Raw genomic sequence first — 7,472 nt, 5'->3', positions numbered from 1 at the left:
ACCACTCAGTCGAAGGGGCTAGAGGGGACGGCTGGACAGTAGGTCTAGCCGTCGGTGTAGGAGAGGGATTTGCTGAGGTCCTCTAGGATAGCACAGAGAAGAATCTCACTGCCTCCGCATCGATCATCTGTGCGACAAACTCGTCGGGACTCCCAACAAAGCCATGGGCTGCTAGCAAAGGAGTTCCCCGAGGGGTAGTCACAGTGCTACGTCCGAGAGAAGTCGAGTTAGAGATAATTGCAGGGATAGACCCCCAAGGTGTCGCCTAAGTGGATTCAAAGTCATCTGGAGGGTAGAGATCATGATGTCTCCTCCTATGAGGGTTTCTGTACTCGTCGGCCATGTCTAATTTGGGGGGATTGGACAAACATAGACACAAACACGAAGACAAAAAACAAAAAACAAAAAACAAGAGCAGGTAAGAAGTGGATATACAATTGATTACTTAAGACAATTATGAAATTCAAACTCAAGAAATTATGAAAAGGCAATTAATCACTTGTGAAAATTATGAAATGACATCAATGCATAAAGGATAAATATGAAAGGACAATTATTTACTTAAGACAATTATGAAAAGCCAGTTTTGAAATGACAAATATTTATGAAAGCCAAGTGGAATCCAATAAGATTTTCATATATATATATATATATATATATATATATATAAAATAGAGACCAAAAGTATGTCTCCAAAATTATGTACATAAAAAATATATGTCTCCAAAAGTATGCTTAAGCAAAATTCGTCTCCAATATAGGTCTATTGCTCTGCGTTACTGTTTGAGGCACATACCATTTTTTCAGATAACTAGTTAGAGGAAGGAGGAGTTTGGAGAAGCAACTTTTCAAAGGGATTGGATTGAGGAGACAAGCATAAGCCTACAAACAAGGAGAAAGAGGAGGAAGAGAAATACCAAAAAGAGGAGAGGTGAGTCTTCTTTCTTTCACCAAATCTCGTTTTTTGTCCTTAACCTCTGAAAATCAAGCATAAAAACTAGCACATAGGCTTAGCAATACATGGAGAAACATGCTTCAACACTCAGAAAACAAAATCTCACAAAAAATGAACCTATATTGCTTAAAGAGACACATCTTCCTGAAAAACTTCCTTTCACACAAGTAGAGAGGGAGAAGGGTGAAGAGGGAGCACAAGTGTTGGGAGAGGGGCTGTTGAAATATACAAGTGAATAGGGTGTGTGTGGGAACAAGCTCTTGGATAGAGGTTGTAAAAGAGGAGATGTAATCGTGAAAGAACCTGTGAAAAGGTTAGAAGAATCTACTGGGAGAGAATAATGGGTAGCATGAGGGAATTTAGGAGTGTGGAGATATTCTGGGAGATATTCAGGGAAAAGAGAAGAGGTGGAGAGAATCAGGCAAAAGGTGGAGATATTCAGGGAGTGAATCATGGAGAAATCAAGGGGATTTGATGCTTGATGTAAACACTATAAATTGAGGCATAGCCCTAATGAGAATTTGCTGGTTTTTGAGTATCCATGCCTACATTAATCTATCTGCTAATTATTCACTAATTACGTCTTAATCATTTCTTAATCACTTTGTTAATCATGTTGATTCTAGTGTATGATCCACCCTAGCTCATCATTATGCTCAAATTTCAACATGGTATCAGAGCCATGCCTAGAATCAACCAGATTTATGAGCCCATTAGTGAATTAATCAGGATTAGTAGGTAATTAGCAAAAAAATCAGTTTTTAGTGAGTTTTCACTCTTCCCCTTCACCCCCAGCCAGTGGAGGGTCTCTAGCATCTAGCACACTCAAAACTAGGGCATAAGATTCTTACACAAGCTAGCTAAGGTCTTTGGCTTCAAGCCTATCAAGAAAACGCAGCAAACCGCCGGCGGGTTCAGGAGATCTACGCGTTTTTTCCAGCGCTTATTTTCTGAGATGTTTGTGACATTGCAACTTCCACAGGTCAAAGATCTCTAATTCCTCTTAGCCCAAGGGGTAATCAAGCATGCTCTACAAGCTGGTGAAGTCAGAATTGAGTTTCATCAAGTCTACAGTGAGATCCAAGCTCTTCATCAAATCTGCAGGTGACTTTGGTAAAACAGAGATTAAGCTTTCATTATTTGGTCAAATCTTGTGTTTCTTGGCTTAATCCTCTACTAGACTCATTGCTATTGATGCCTTTGAAAGCATTTGAGCTCATTTGAAGTGGAAGGCATCAGATCTGGGCTCCCCGCATACTCTGTTTTCTGCACACAAACCAGAGCATTAATTTGCTAATCAGTGATTAATCAATGCTAATCACTATACTTTGGTGCAATTGAGGGTTCAAATTAACCATTAGGTATCTGATACAGATCCCTATAATTTCAGATTTCAAATCGGAGTTGGTTTGATACTCCAACCATCCCGTACAAATTGGTTACTCTCAATTTAGTGTAATTTCTGGTAAAATTGTGCTGATAAATTTGTGAAAATCATCATTTTGCATTTAACCCTTGGTTAATGCCTGTAAATCTCACTCAAATACAAGATTATTCACAGCCAGAATTGCATTTGGAATGTGCATGAGAATGAATGCTATACGCATTATGTATTGGGCACATTTTATCAGTGTAAAAATGGGAACAGACAGTGCCCTTGTCCAGATTAAGGCAAGAGGTAAGACCTCCCGCATAAATTTGGGTTTGCATTGCATAATGACAAAAGATAAACATAAAAAACCCAAAGGAACTGTCAGCAAAACATTGAAACATGTTGCTCACATGGAGCAAAATGACCTGACGGACGAGCTCATGGCCCCCGCCATGAAAGAAGAAGAATATCTCTTCCCAAGAAGAGGATCCACACCGAGAAGAAGACCTGAAGGAAGACATGGACACGAGAAGAGAAGCTGCCACAAGAAGAGAAGCTGCCCCGAGAAGACTGAAAGAAGAGACGGACGTGTGGAGAGATGCTGCCACGAGAAGAAGACTGAAGACAAGAGAAGATGTGAGGCTCCAAAGAGTGAGGAGCCACGTGAAAATCTCTGAGAGAGAGAGAGAGAGAGCCCACAACCCAATGTAACCTGCCCCAATAAAGTAAAACCACCTCTGAGCCACCGATGATGTAGGCCACGTGGTAGATGTATGTGTGAGCACTTTAGTCAAGGTCGCGGGCACTTATAGTAGCCTTGGACACATAGAGAGAGAGAGTGTCAAGGACTATGGAGTTTAGGGACTTGAGGCACTGGTCGCGGACTGTCAAGTAAGAAAGAAACGTGATACAGGGTCCAGGTGTGCTGAGATAACTTGAGGGGAGGAGTAGACACTGGTCGCGGACTACCAAGTAAAGGGTGGCAAACTTGGTATAGGGTCTAGGTATTCTAGGAGTATTCACTTGAGGGGAGGTGTTGAAATATACAAGTGAATAGGGTGTGTGTGGGAACAAGCTCTTGGATAGAGGCTGTAAAAGAGGAGATGTAATTGTGAAAGAACCTGTGAAAAGGTTAGAAGATTCTACTGGGAGAGAATAATGGGTAGCATGAGGGAATTTAGGAGTGTGGAGATATTCTGGGAGATATTCAGGGAAAAGAGAAGAGGTGGAGAGAATCAGGCAAAAGGTGGAGATATTCAGGGAGTGAATCATGGAGAAATCAAGGGGATTTGATGCTTGATGTAAACACTATAAATTGAGGCATAGCCCTAATGAGAATTTGCTGGTTTTTGAGTATCCATGCCTACATTAATCTATCTGCTAATTATTCACTGATTACGTCTTAATCATTTCTTAATCACTTTGTTAATCATGTTGATTCTAGTGTATGATCCACCCTAGCTCATCATTATGCTCAAATTTCAACAGGGGCTAGGTAGGGGTGAGGAGTGTGGGGAATAGAGAGGAGGAAAGCGAGGTCGTCGAATATCGGGTAGGAGGAGAGATTTTTGCTTTTCTCACAATAGAGATGTGAAAGATGGCGTCGCGAGGGGTTTCATGTTTTAGCCCCCCAGCGTTGCTATATAGCGATGCTGGTCAATCACTATATAACGATGTTTATATCCTAAAAGCATCGCTATATAGCGACAGAACAGGACAAAGCGTCGCTATATAGCGACGGTTCAGGGCACTTATTGTTAGAAGAGAGAAAAGGAGCTCATGGGTGGCTATTTTTTAGATCTTAATAGATTTCCTTGCAGCTCATGTTGTGATTTCGAAGGTGTGCAGATGGAAGGGATGAGTGGAAGCTCGTCAGATGATGCACCAACACCCGGGAGCACAGAGTGGCTTACCGAGAGGTTGTATTGTCATTGCACTCATTGCAAGCGAGAAGTATGACATCAATGTCGTATTGTCATGCGCCACTTGCGGATGTATGGGGAGGAGCCTGAATCAATACCCACCGTTGGTGTTGCACATGGTGATGGATCATTGGTAAGTCAATGCTATTTGAGTTCGTGATTAATATTTCATACCATTATGACACGAAACCTTGAGACAAGATCTTACATTTACATGAAAGCTTGAGACAGGATGAGGAGGGTGGCGAAGGTGCGCATATACCTTCACACTTTGAGCAAGACTATAGTCTCTCGGATGTGCCAGATGATGACAAGGGTATGGTGGACATGATGGATTCTATTTTTAGGGGCACTACATCACATGTGCACATGATGTCCAAGTCTAAGGTCAATATGAGAGTTGCAATCAACACAATTGTACGAGGGTGCTAGGATGTCTAAACTACGGGCTTGTCTCTCAATCTTGAATCTGCAAGCAAAGTATGGGTGGTCAGATACAAGTGTCTCGGCCTTAATGAGGTTGCTCCAGAAGATGTTGCCTGTACCAAATACCATGCCTGTGTCAAGAGATGAAGCGAAGAAGATGCTAACAACGGTGGGTATGGATTATGATACCATCCATGCTTGCCGTAATGACTGTGTTCTCTTTCATCATGAGCATGGAGATTTGGCTAGTTGTCCAAAGTGTGGGGAACAATGATATAGAGATTACTTGTAGGGTGAGCAGATACCTGTAAAGGTCTTAAGACACTTTCCCATCATTGCAAGAATACAGCACATGTTCCGATGCAAATCCATAGCGGAGTTGATGACTTGGCATGCATCTCATCGGTCCACTGCTGACACATTGAGGATTCCCGCAGATTGTGCAGCTTGGAAGCACATAGACAATCAATGGGGACCGGACTTTGCGAGGGAGCCACACAACTTACATCTTGGGTTCGCCATGGACGGCGTGAATCCTTTCGGGTTACGCTCGACATCTTGGTCGACATGGACCATAGTCTTGGTGAATTACAATATCCCACCATGGCTAACAATAAAGAAGGGACACCTCATGCTTGCACTACTTGTGCCAGGGAAGTACAAGGCCAAAAATATGGACGTGTACATGGCACCTTTGATAGAGGAGTTATAGATATTATGGAGAGGAGTGCGGGTCTTTGATATTTCCAGAGCTCCTAGACATACCAATGATATTTTGGTCGGGGGTATCTTGATGTGGACCATGCATGACTACCCAGGATATGGAGAGTGCGTAGGTACGTGGTTGTGTCTCTACATGTATAATATAGGATTATGCTTTTATGACTCTCTTTCACACGCATGTCTTATACTAGCACATTCATGCACGCGTGCAGGACTTGTTACAAGTGGGTACTATGCTTGTCCTATTTGTGGACCGGGTTTGAAACCGCTTGCACGATACTCCAAACATATGAGGAAAAATGTTTATGAAGGTCATGCTCGATACCTTTTGCTAGACCATCTAGCGCGTGGAGGCCAGCTTGATCCACCACCACCATATTTGAAGGCAAGTGACTAGATTCATGCTTGGAGGGCAAATGGAGAGGAACCTCCTCGTGGTATGAAGAGGCTATCCATCTTTCATGAGCTTCCTTATTGGGGGGTCAGTTACAAATCAATCATCTCTTGGATCCCATGCATATCTTCAAGAATGTGGGGACTACTATTTGGGCACACTTGGTTGGTTCCAGAGACTCGAGAGGAGTGCGAGAAGACTTGCGTGCTATGAATAGGATGTCTCGTTTGTGGCCCCAAGTGCGTGCTTCGGGAAAAGTTGTCCTCCCGAAAGCAACAATATGGATCCTCTCCAAGAGAGAGGAGGCAGCGGCCAAGGCGGACATTGCCTCTTTTCGAACACCCACAAGGTACATGTGTTGCTTGAAAGGAGCATTTTCAAAGGACAATAAGCTTAGTGGGCTCAAGTCCCATGATTGGCACAAGGTCTTACACGTATTCTAAGTTGTAGGATTAGTGTATCGATAATCGTGATGTGTTAGTGTAATTATGATTATGTTATATTATATGTGCTGCACCAACCCAATAAATTTAATCCTAGAGAAATTTTCCTTTCATAAAAATTGAAAAAATATTTACTAAAATCAAGCTTGGAACAGGTTTGTCAGAACAAGAACAATTTCGCGCTCATGAGCATCAACCATTCATCAATGGACAGGTACTCGTAGGGCTGGTTTGTGGTGGGACACGTATACTTAAAGCCTCCCTGAGCATGCACCCTCACCATGCATACGTGGCAACCCAAATACCATAGCAACCATGCCATGCAATTTCAACTCCCTTTCACCGATTCAATTTGAATCTCCCGCATCTTTGTCCCCTTTGAGCTCCACCAGCCTACAAATCGAGACATCTTCTTCCCTCCTCCACGACGCCACACCTTTTCCTCCCTCCTCCACACCCAGCCGTGCTCCCTGCTCCTCCTCTGCCATCCTCCACTTCTTCCCTAGCCCTCCATGCCTCAGCTGTGCTCCATGCAACCGATCTCTTGCTACTGTGATGGATGACCTTCACAATCCTCATGCAGCCCACAACTACTTTCCATGCCTTCTCTCTGCTAACATCCATGCCACCATCCCTTTATGGCATGCCCACCACATACAACTCTGTCGATCACCATTCTTGGGTTGTCGGTTGCCTTTGCATGCCTTCCTTCGCCGCCGTTAAGGTGGCTTTGCCACATTTCAGCGGCGTAGTCACCGTCCAACACTGCCTGCACCTTCTCCTTCCCATGCTCGACTTCTGGTGGGCATCATCCACAACCTCATGAGGGTGCAACTCATGGATCTCACAACCCAACGTGGACCTTTGCAAACCATCTATGTGAAGCCAAGGAGCCTCGAGTGGTGGAACCACTACATTTCTTTCACCCGCAGAGATGATGCCAGGTTTCATGAGATTTTTCGCTTTCCCATCTCGTTATTTATGGATCTTTGTCCTCTTCTGCATGATGACTTGCAACAAGGTCCCCTCGCTTTCTTCCATAAGTGCTCAATTAATCTCCGTGGAGAAGCAAGTTGTCATGAGACTTGCTAGTGGTACGAGGGACCTTGTAGAGTTGAGCGATCACTTTGGCCTTGAACGCCCACAATCACCAAGATTACGCACAAGTTTGTTGCTGCTCTTCTTGCACATCGTTCCACCTTCCTTGCATGGCCCACAAATACATACACTTGTGCTT

General features: G+C 43.5%; 1 pseudogene; it reads left to right on the top strand.

The window, feature by feature from the left end:
• The first annotated feature begins 4,670 nt into the window (after nt 1–4,670).
• LOC147615463 (uncharacterized) lies at nt 4,671–6,235 on the top strand (annotated as a pseudogene).
• Nucleotides 6,236–7,472: the final 1,237 nt, after the last annotated feature.

The sequence above is a fragment of the Cibotium barometz genome, chromosome 40 (genome assembly GCF_041138505.1).
Source record: "Cibotium barometz isolate CiBa-2024 chromosome 40, ASM4113850v1, whole genome shotgun sequence".
NCBI lineage: Eukaryota > Viridiplantae > Streptophyta > Polypodiopsida > Cyatheales > Cibotiaceae > Cibotium > Cibotium barometz.
This window is presented reverse-complemented; position numbering and strand designations above follow the sequence as displayed.